The 12,516-nt window shown below is 33.5% G+C and overlaps 1 protein-coding gene across 1 annotated transcript in view; it reads left to right on the forward strand.

The window, feature by feature from the left end:
• olf413 (DBH like monooxygenase olf413) overlaps positions 1-12,516 on the forward strand; it is a 132,028-nt gene that overhangs the window by 88,556 nt on the left and 30,956 nt on the right. The gene's annotated exons all lie outside the window — the stretch shown is intronic.

Below are 12,516 nucleotides of genomic sequence, written 5' to 3' on the forward strand. Positions count from 1 at the left end.
GGAAATTACTGCAAAAGTGAAATTAGTTGAACAAATTATTACATTCTCTTATTTATATCTCGCTCTTTCAAAAGGGCATCAATATTATTAGTATTCCCGAACCAGATTCTGAATTTCAACAGATTATACAGATTTGTGCAATGAATAATTGGTTAGGTAAAGGTGGACGATTTACCTTTGGAAGGAAAAAAAATTTCACTTCAATAAAATAATATTAGAGTCGTTCACTAGCGATTAATGAATATTTTCGAATTCTACCAAAACCAATCAGTGAATCAGATACTTGAGACCTGTTAGGGTATTATTCAATATTTGTAGTAGATTTATCGGCGTGCGAAATATCGAATACATCCATAATAGGGCAATCAATTCTCAGCTATACTAAACACCAATGGAAAGATATAATGTTTTATCAACTGATTTTTCTTTTCGAACTGTAGCATTATTTTATTTCAACTTAACTTATATTGGAAATCGAGAAATCTTTCTACCCAATTTTTATCAAGGGCCAGATCCATCAAATTGTGGTATCATTTCAAAGTTTATCCACTTTACTCTTGGTGTGAGTTATCAAATTTGATTGATATCAGTTTTTTTAATTGGAAAACGTTTATGAGATTCATAGAGAAAACTACGATAATTACAATACCTGATAGTTTGTATACCTATATAAAAATTGGAAAATTGTTATTTTCACTACAACGGTTTTGTTATAGTTATATAACTTGTTATATAATTTTTTATTGAGATGTAACTGAGAAAACTTTATTTTGTAACAACCAATTTATGATATTTTGATAACAGAGTAACATCAGTTGTTTGGATTTTGATTTGCTCTCAAATGCTACCAAGCCAAAATCCAAACCTCCAAAACTTAAGAGTTTTAATAAGTATTTTCCCGGGGTTGCAGTTCCATGGAACAAGTCTCAGCTTTGAAATCACCTCAATATCAGAAACGTTCTAAACCTGACAAGAAATAATCTGAATTCGTCAATTGAATCTTCGAACAATTTTATTGGGTGGCCATGAGGGTGGCGCATATATTTTGACCTGAATTGTTAACATTTCCCCAAAGATTTCACCATAACTTCTCCAATTTCATATTCCATTCTATCATTCCCCAGAGACTGTCCCTTCATACATGCAAAGGCATTTGATTTGGGGTGTCGTTATTGCATAAAGCGTGAACCAATTTCTGTTTGCGAGTCGGCTGTTTTCCAATTTATTTACACACTCGAACTGTAATGCCCGAAATGCATTATTGAGTGGCGAGTAGCTGGTAAACCATATAAATTCTAGTGGTGCATTTGTTCATTTGTTTATTTTCTCCATTTCAAAACAATCTGATATCAAAACACTAAACATTCCAAACCGGTAAATAATATTCATCAATAACTTTAATTATGAAAAAAAAAATAATATTGTTGAAGCAAATATCTAAACAATAAATACTGTGCAATCGCCATATTACTATTTTTGTTTGAACATTACACTCAAGTATCTAGGCGGGGCTTTTTTTGAAAAAATTATCAGACTGTTTTGATCATTCAATTCCCCATATCATTACTGTTTTGCTTCCTGAAATCGGTTCACTTGCTTACAGGACAAGGAGCGTTGAAATGTCAGAAATATCACTAAATACTAAATTTCATTGATTCAAAATAAAAAACCCTTCCGTAGTGAAGACAAATTCATTCTTTCGAGGAAATTTGAAGTTCAGCTCATTAAATGATGCAGATAGGCGTAGACTGTCTTGCCAATTTTGGTGGGGTACCCAAATCAAGAAATATTGAACTCCATTTGGAAATCGAATTGCTGAACATTTGGCATCACAATTTCGCGGGATTGGATAAGCTGGAATCTGAAAGTGGTATGGTGAATATTGGGTAATTAATGAAGCTATAGACTTAGCAGTACCTATTAAGATGAATTTCATTGAATACTACGTTTAACTTAAGAAATTTGGCGATTGCGACGAGCGTGTATTATTCTGTGATTTTTTCACGAATTCAATTTATTTTTGACGGTGGAGTTATTCATCTCAAAAGATTTTATTTTCCAATAGCAATTTATCGACACAAACACTTCGTGAACGTAAGGGGTAGTTTTCCTGTAAATTCCTTCTGGTCCCTGTGTATCTGGAATTACTTCAAAATGCTACTCAGCTTCACTAGTTCCATAGAGGATGATCCTGCCTACATTGAAGAAGGAAGGGCGTTTCAACAAAAATGTGCTTCCCTAATTGTTTCACAAAATGAGTAGCTTAGAAAATTTCAACTCTTCGGTAATATCAGTGTGAAGTCATGATGCATTTCGTGCAATTACCTCTACAATTACCTAAAACATTAAAAAACGAAACAAATTATAGTCAGGCTGTAATGCTTTGATAATGGTCCTGAGAAACAAGGAATTGAAGTAGCTGAGATCTGAGTTGCAGAAAGGGTGAAATTCTAACCGCCCAATCGCATTCAAGTTTCATGTAAACATTCAACATTGCGTGTCTTGATCTAATGATACTTTTACGTTGGCTGTCAGGCCTCTGGGAAAAGCTGATTGAAGTTTTGGGTCTAATAGGAAAAACATTGAGGCAACGAGTGGCAATAGAAATTCCAGACCAATACATGAACATTATACGGATTTTTTCAAAAAATCACCTTGTAGGAGTTGACCTAGAGATTTGCAATTGGGAAGAGACTACGCCCTGAAGATCTTCAAGACAACAACATCGTGGCATTCCTGACTCAAGCCTATGAAAAGGTGCATTATAAAAAATCTATTCGAAACGCAAGGAAATTACTTGCCAGAGGCGTGAGAAAATGAAAGATCCCATGAGAATGGGATCTCAACGTCTCGACGTCGTCTTGTAAATACTAGCAAACTAAACGACATATTGAGGTTGTTGGTAAATCAGTTATGAAAAAAACTGGAAAGAAAACACCCAATTGGGATATTACAATGACGTCTCTGAACGCTATAATCCTCAGAATTTACGATATCTTGCCTAATAAGGTGAAAATGATATCAGCTCGCAGATGAAGCTACAGAACTGCAGGTTTCATTTTAATTTTATAAAAAGTAAGAAATAATCAATTAGTAAAGATTGGGTATCTTTGTAAATTGAGTTTTTGTTAATTTGTCCGATTCAAAAAAGATGAAGTTGTACCAGTAGCAAAAAAAAGGTTTGAATTACTTTTTCGCTTGCAAATATCATTAATATTATTTTGAATTAGTTATTGAGTAGAGGGATTGCTCAAAAACATGCAATATATCTTCTCAAATCTATAACGACATAAGAAGCTGAAAAATAGTTGTATAATTTGTAGTTCAAACGTTTTTCTGAGCTTTTGGAAAATTTTCAGGATGAGCTTCACCTCTTTTGCTTCTAGGCTACATGAATGTACTCAATTATACAAACGGCATGTTTTCAGGTTATTGAATAGGACGAGGGGGTGAAACTGAGTAGCCCACTCGGTCACAAGAATTAATTCTTTCATATTTTTGCGGAACAAAAAACGAAATGTATCGCCCTCCATTTGATTCATTGGGAGACCTGTGAGAATGAATCAGTATTGTAAGTCGCGAAGTAAGTCCGCATTTTTCTACCTTTCAGTATACTATTTGTGTTTATTACATTCTGTCAATATCAAAATATAATGTAATTTGAGGAATATTTTGTTCCTGTGCTCCAACTCCGCCTGTTTTGAATCTAAACCATCAGACAAATACTTCTGAGAAATTCACTGTCCTACAAGACCTGTTTTGTTATAGCTGGATTTATGGCTCTATTAGAAAGGTTTACGCGAGACCGACGAGCAATCCGACTTTTCATGAAACGGCCAATTAAGGATGTCATAATGGCAGAGGACATGCGATGTTTATGTTCATAGAGTCTTTTCAGGTCATAATGCGGTCTCGTGGAAATCCATTACGGCTAGATTTTTTCATTGTTCAGCTGAATTATACGATTATATCAGCGTAATTCATTCGTAATTCAGCTATCGAGGTTTTGTTCATTCGATTTTTTCAAAAAAATGTCAGTCACAATGGATCAAAAGTGAAATAACTTTTATGTTTCTCAGAAATATATGTTGAAAACTTCGTCGTAGAACATTTGAACAATTAAAGACGTTATTTATTTAAATATTCTCTCGCCACAAAATATTATTGAATATATGATAGATAAAGAGTATAGATGACTGGCCTCCTAATTCGAATGGACCTCAACGTCCAAAACTGCCAAAACACCAAAAATTCATATCAATACATTTTTTTTCCATCAAAACATGTTTTGCAGTTTTGTTAATTTACTTATATTTACTGCCCTATTATTGCACCACAAATATTCGATACATGACTATAAATTCTCACAAACTGTGTCTGAAATAGGTATTTCTTGATGAAGGTGTGTTTTAAAATAAGGAAAGCGCATGGGAAAACTGAAAAGCTTGAGAGATACAAAGTGGATTTAATCAAAGTTGCCCATTTCAGAGCGTATGCAAATAACTTGAAATCTACAAAATTTCGATTAGCTTCGAGGATATTCGGAAAAAACCGAAATTAGTTGATATCGTTTAAATTGTTTTTGATGTTACTCAAGAAAATATTGAAAAACAAAAATATTTTCTCATTACATCTTTTCGCAAAATGATATTTACAAATTTTTTTCCACAAAAATAAGGCAAATATAAATAGAACAGATGAAAGAATAATTGTCTAACGAAAACCTGAATCATCACCATAATCATTCAGTTAGTAAATTTTCAATTGACTTTTGTACAGACTATGAAATGGGCAATTTCTTATCTTATTTACATTATATATTTGCAACTTCTTTTTCATAATAAATCTTTATGGAGAAAAGAGAAATGAAACTTTTACCGCTTTCATTTGTGACTAACGTTACTGCAGTTTCGTCCTATGCGGACATTTTCAAACTTATACAATAAACTGACAATGATTCATTACATTAGCCATTATTTACCATCCCTGTAGGTACTAATAGAGGTACTTGGCTTGATTGAGTAAATTAATTTACAGTTTACAATCCGGATCTGCCAATTTAAAAACCAGCGAGTAAACTAAATCGATTTGATCATTTAACAGGTTGCACCCGCAATGTTTATGCTTGTGAAATTCCAAGGATTCTAAATAATTGAGTTTGTAACCTTGCATAGTGCAAAATTTCCGTATCGTCTAGATTCGGAAACTTGTGGTTGCACACCAAGGAATGGTTTGCCAAGGAATCATTTTTTCCTAGTCTAAAGAACCTTTCATGTTCCGCATACCGTTTTTGGAAATTTAGGCCACATTGTTCGACACTCCGGACACTTAAGCTCATAAACTCCAGATTTCTCCAACTTTTCCACCTTATCTTTGGCATGGAAAAGGAAATGAGATAACCTGGCATGTGGTATAAATGCCACTTCCACATTGTTTTTTTGAAGAAACCCCCAATTATCTCTGTTTTTTTCCAAAATATGATAGCGTTATCCATTTTTTGATTTCAGGTTGTTTAACCTGAGGGTATATTTATCTGTAAGTGAATTTCCGGCTTTGTTTCCTGACTAACTTCTGGATAGTATCTGCGTTGAAACCATTATTATGACCTATCTGTGTAATTATATCAATTTCCATAGCTAGATTGTTAGCAGACAAAGGCAGTGAGAATGCTCTGTGCAACATTGAATTGTAGGCTGCTAATTTATGACTGTCTGGATGGAAATATTCGCTTGGGATGGTGATATCTGTATAGCTACTAGGTTTTCTGAAAACATTGAACTCAAATTTATTCTGATTGTGTGTAATGGCCAGGTCTAAGAAATTTATCTGTTTCTCTGACTCTGTTTCGAGTATGAACTGAATGTTGTTATTGAGATTATTCATGAATGTCATAAATTGGTGCCGTTACTACGTGGTAGTAACGGCTACATACATCAATTATTAATCTTTATGGATATTTTGAAGCTCTTGAACAATTCCAAACAACATTCATTGTTAAATATAGCGAGTTTTTCAACATTTTCTGTTCCTGATCTCAAGGCAAATACTGTAATGATTCTGCTTGATGGTAGGTATCTAATCAAATTAAATTCATATAGGTAGTCATAAAACCATTGTGAACATCTGAAATGTCATATGTGAACATCTGAAAAATTGTATATTTTCAAAGATATCAACATATTTTATTTTCAATATAAATTCATATTTTTCATTACTATTCACGATCTTGAGATTTGATATCATATTACATACAGTAATTCAATAATTCATAAAATGTTAATGTTCAGTTTTCAGCTCTATCCAGTTATCTTTTATTCATGGTTGTAATCAAGTTCCTCTAGTGACCACAACATTTCTCACTACATCTTTAATCCAATCTACAGAATAGGCAATTACCAAGTTTGACTATCAGATCATTACTTATTGCTTCGGTTTATTTTCAGGAGAGCTCAGAAGAGATACAGTAGCACATTAAATGAATTATGAGGTTTTGAATATAATCATAGGCCTTATAAAATAAAAACACAATTGGGTGTTTATACGGTTATTGGATTCATTAAGGTGTATGATTCAATTAATAATGATGACAGTGTTAACAGATGTGACTATAAAATATTCAGTAATCTCCGTATTCTATTTTAATACGAATGAACGCCGCAGAGGTGAAGAAACTGATAATTTGAAGAAAAAATATTTTTTTTTGTGTCGGGAAGATTTCTTTGATATATATAAATTTGTAGATGATAGATATGTGTCTACATTTGATAGTCTATTCGTAGGCAGTAGTTGAATCCTACCATTTGATGGACTACATTTGATAATAACTATCACTACATATTATAAAACAATGAGCCCTGCCTCATCTATATGTATGTCTGTCTAGCTGAATGCAACAAAATCCCAAACTTCCGAAAGGAGTTCCATCACTGAACGGAGTTTCGCCACTGGAAAGAGTGATTCAAAATGACGGTTACGTGTGAAAGTTATCAATGTTTTATGTTGAATAGTGAATATCCGTGAGAAATCGGGGCGGTGAACCTTTCACCCACAACGTTGCCTTATATTTTCAAGATACAATAAAACAATTCACTACAAACTGCTGTTTTGTAGGTCTTCAAAAACGTCTGTGATGTCATACACGTGAGTCTATTTGTCAATAATAGCTTCTCCTATACCTATTTCAATGTTCAAAACAATGGTCATTTATGATTTGGTAATTAGAAAGCTATTTGGACAGATCATAATATCTATTCACACGATTCAAATGAAATTAATTCATAGAGAGTTATCGCAAAATTATAATTATCGGGCAAGAAAATAAATTCAAGCGGCCTTACACACCAATGTGACACGCGCTGTGAAGAAACGTTGCAATTGTTTTGATTTCGTTGTACGTAGTGAATCACTTTGAAGGTTATGGTCGCATTTTTGTTTAATGTTGTCTGTAACTACAAAGGTATTAACATATTTTCAGAAATCCTTAGTTGTAAACAAACTTATTTCGAGACAAACAAAGGTCATTATTACCTAACCCGTGCGGAGCTAGTCATCCTAATTCTTCAATCTAATGAATAAGAAGTCAATACTGAAGGTGAGTCAAAGATATTTTGATTCCGTATGTTTGTTGTTTTTTAATATGCCACAATTTGAAAGTATTTAGGAATTCATCTACTCAAATCATAGAGCCAAATATTTCTCAACAGTATTCTACTATTTAATTTGTGTTATTTCAAGTTAAAGAAAGGTCGATTATATCAATTCAACAGGAGTCGTCGCCCCTTTTTTAACTCTTTCTCATAAAATTTTTGATTTATCCAATATTGTTGTTGGATCAAAATATATCTCGGTATAGAAAAATAGAGTAAAATCGACGGCGTCGGCTCAACTGAAGCTAATACTCTTGAAACCCCAACCTCCCAATTGGATAAAAAAAAATATGGTGCTAAAGTATTCTACACTTGATTTTCGTCAGAACTGTAAAGTTTTTCCTTTTATTCAAGCACCTTTCAATACTATAAAAAATCAATTACCACCATGCGCTGAAAAGGCATGCAATTGGATATATTTTATGAACCATTCTTTGTTAACGTTACTATAAAAACCCTTGTGTCGAATTTCACCTATCAAATAGGACATCGAGAGCATTGGTCACGTGTCATAAAGCTGGACAAGGTATAGCCAATTTGCAGTTTGGAAGCCTGAACTAGCAGAAATTACAATAATGCTTTATTTTTATGGGAAAAATTTCAAGCGCACGGAAGGAATAACAAAGATGAATGAAGAAAGAATATATTCTCAAAGCTTGGAAACACTGCGATAGTTTCAACAAAGAACGAGATAGATACCGATAGATTACGAAAAGATACGTATACGATTGACTGATAGCATCAATGTAATATATTTTATGTACTTTGTTTAATACAACCCCTGTCAGAATAAATTTTGTTACAGCAATGCTGTTTGGGATATCAGTTTCAATTTCAGATCTTCGTTTTCATACCGACTCTAACAAGAGATGGTTATGACTATTTCATTCAATGTAATTTTATAGAGGATAAGAGTCGGTCCAAAAGTATCCTTAAAATAGAATACAGAAATGATGTCAGGGTGGCCAAATAGATCTTGTGTTTCAGTTTGTATCGATTTTTGGAAAAAAAGGTTTTGAATATTAGTTTCAATGTAACTACAAAATATAATATATAAAAAAAGAAAGTAATACAAATTATGAAATTGTAAAACAGCAACAAATATTAATTGGCGCTCCGGGGCGACTTGATTGATTCCGGTGGCGCATTTGCTTTTTCAGCTGCAGGAAAACTCGGAAAAACTTACAGCACCACATCATCTGAAGATCTTGATCTGCCAATGTCCTCTCTTTCATAGAATAAAATGTATGGTGTCTCCAGAGGCTACATACTATATTGTCGGTTGGAAATGTATAAGAATATATAACTATTCAATCATTTTCAAAAAAAAAAAGTGAATCTCATTGCCATGCTGACTTAGAAATTTTTTAGTAACATGTTTGTTCTATCTACCTTTTTTGCTATTTTCTTAGTCTAATGTGAATATTCAACTGTTGCACTTATAAAGATGAATGAATAGGTGATAATACACTAATAATTCATGACGGATATTTTTGAAGCTGCTACTGAAATAAATCAAATATGGATATAACATACTTCATTATTTATATAAAATGCACATAAAAATCACTTCTATTACCTTTTTCAAATTTATGAAAACTTCGAAAGTTGTATCATTAAGAAATGCTAGTTTACTGAAAACCCATATAATTGGTAACATATGTAACTTATCGAATAATATCAAGAAAATGTTTTTGATTATTCAAAATCAAAAAATCGTTACACTGATCAGAGTGAATCTGCAGGAAATCTTCACTTTCAGAAACCGTAAAAAGCTGATATAATAAAAAACAACCAAATTCCATATTGATAAATTTTATCGATCCTTTTTAACTACTAAATTTTTAAACAACAATGTCAATGAAGCATAACCAGAAAATGCAGGCAACCATCACATAACGTAAGAAAAAAAGCTGAAATTCAAATTGTTGCCTGTTGAGTTTTCAGTGATGATTCAATTTTTCAATCTGATTAAGAAGGCGGAAATCTCCATCGAAATAATCTTTCTCTCCCAAACTATATGTAGCACGGTCCATCTGTATCATATGAAAAAATGTCACTTGGCCATTGTCACCTAAAGTTGATTCTGAGAAAAAAAAATTTTGTCGTGATCTTTCTCCACTTCCATACATCTGTTAATTTTGGTGTTCAATGAAAATCCATATCAAAACTTACTGATAGATTCATTTTGACTCGTATTCCGCTATACATTAACTTTCGTTATGACTAAAATATTTCAACCAAGTCTGGCAGCAACATTTGTCTCACATTTATATCTGATTATTTTTTTTTGGTGTTTCTGAAGGATTAAGTAATATTTTAAAAATAGCCCGCCATTGCTATTTTTTCGCATCACTAATTTATTTTTAATTTATTACCGTCTCGACATTTGCATGCCACATTGTAATTATGTACCATTATAAAATGGTAATGAAGTTTTAATGCGTGAATGAAAACGTCTAAAAATTCCATGGATTATGTTAAATTAGCAATTAGCACCTGGTGTTGAATAAATATCTACTTATGTCGCGTAATAGGTTTATATATAATATTTTTGTTTCTTCTCTCCAATGTCCAATAATTCTCAATAATGATTTGTTCACCAACTAACTTGAAGCATTGCTCGTATTTTTTTATTATCCTTCGAGTAATTTTTTCCAATTTCGCATCCTAGGAAATAGTTATTTACAAATGCGCATAAAACGACTGCTCACCTCAAGCCGGAAAAGACTGTTTCCGCATGTGCTAGGAACAATTTTCCAGAAAGAGTAAAAGTATATTGAATCCAAAATTCTCATGGTTCGGCAACCCAAACTAATGAATAATAATATAATTCAATTTACAATTTCTAGCATTATGCAGATTCAATTTTGAGTTCAGCTTTGGCAAAAGCTGAGGACAAACAGTCACAGTTTGGTACTTAAGGATCGGAATGTTTTTTCAGGATATTATGACTAACATTCTTCTCATTTTCGAGCAAATTTTCAAATTATGATTCAGACACATATGTATATCTCCCGCATTTTCATTGTCGATGATGTTCGCTCCATCATGGCGAATGGCAATTAGAAGCATTCAATGTTAGATATTGTGACAGAATTATTGAGTCCCACATATTGTGTCGCAGACCCAGAACAGATATATCAACCTGCTTAGGAACCTATGCAACTGTATTTCAAGCGAAAATTTACGGTATTGAATTGTGTGCGGAGAGATTGGAAGAATCCAACGTCATATCCACAAGAATCCAACCACAAGTCAATAAAAATATTCTCGGGCAGTCAAGTGGCGTTGGAAGCTTTTGGCTCCTACCGAGCAACGTCTAAATTGGTAGCAAATTGACAAAAATGAATGGCGGTGCAAGCAGCTTCATCGGACCAGAACCTGTCGTTGGCTCACTCCAAGGCGTTTATTCACCTTTCGAAGATTGGTACCAAACAGTTGTTGGACTACAGTAGGGATGAACTACGATGTCTAACAGGCCTTCTTACAGGTCACTGTCATTTGAATCATCATAATATGCAAAGACTCGGTCGGTTTGGAAAATAATGAAACAACAGAGCACATACTTTGTGCCTGTCCCGCTGGGGACTGAATCAAGTTTGTAAGGGTTCGGCAGAGCCGTACTCTCTCCATCTGATCTAAGAGATCTTTCACCTTATAAATTAATCGGCATCGTTAAGAAGCTGGGTTTATTTGGGTGAATAGGTGTGAGCCACAATAAACCCTTGCGGGTTACGGTGGAGGTCTTTTTTTCCAAAGGATTCTCAGATTTCTCAAATCGAACGTTTTGTATAGTAAATCATTGAAAAAGACTACTTATTCACACTTTCAAAAAATTTGTTAATTTCATTACAGTTAAGTCGTTACAAAAGCCACGTTACAACTACAGTCGCGACATCGTCCCTTTACAACATTTTAATCTTCGTCGTCTAGTTTCTAGCGCCTCCTTAATCCTTCACATATTATCATTACAAACTCACTAATTACGTTTTCAGCAAGTCGAGGTTTCACGGATGGCAAAGGGCGGTACATGTGCCCCAGAAATCCCCTTTAACGTTAGATGACGAGAAAAGAGTCCTTCGATAAGATATTCTCGACCTAATGAAGTCGGTGATAAAGGCGATAGTCCAACTCGACCTGCTTTTCCATTGGGCTTATCCCGAAAAAGCAGCGGGCGCAATAAAGACCCATGTCTTGAAATACGAGTTAGTGAGAAGTATGCCAACTGTGAAGGGCAAAAAACAACATTCTCGCTTCATCTACACCATGTGGAAGACGCCGCAAGTTGTAATTAATTTCCACTTCGTGACGCATTATTTTTTGTATGTTGGTGCACCTCCTTCATTTATTGTCTTACTGATTGTTTTCTGAAAAAAATCAATTGATGTAATTTGATTCCTTCTCAAGTCTACCGAACGTATCTATAGTCATGATAAAATATTTTTAAATTGTTCATTTATCCACATAAACATATATAGGGCTACTCTTTGGACAACTGAACCAAATGAAGGCTTTAGCTATAGACAATACTACAGATGAACAAAGGCAAGCAACTTTTTGACAACCAAAATCAATCTAGAATAATATGACAAACATCTAACGAGGGACTATAAAATGTAGTACAGAAAAGATATCTGTTGAAATGACTTTCCTGAAAATCTAGAAAAAAAAATTAAAGTCCATGAGGCTACAGTGTTTTTTGGAGACTAAACAGTTTCAGATAGCATTATTATAATATTGGCAGCTCAATTATTTTCATATTAAACAATAACAAATGTCTGGATTCATCGATTTTCAAATAATTCCCCCTTTGCTTTCAGGAAAACTAATTGGAAAAAAAATTGTGGTCAATGTATTATTATCTACT

The sequence above is a fragment of the Leptinotarsa decemlineata genome, unplaced genomic scaffold, assembly GCF_025532065.1.
Source record: "Leptinotarsa decemlineata unplaced genomic scaffold, Ldec_3_MD MMD2_tig00000505_RagTag_RagTag, whole genome shotgun sequence".
NCBI lineage: Eukaryota > Metazoa > Arthropoda > Insecta > Coleoptera > Chrysomelidae > Leptinotarsa > Leptinotarsa decemlineata.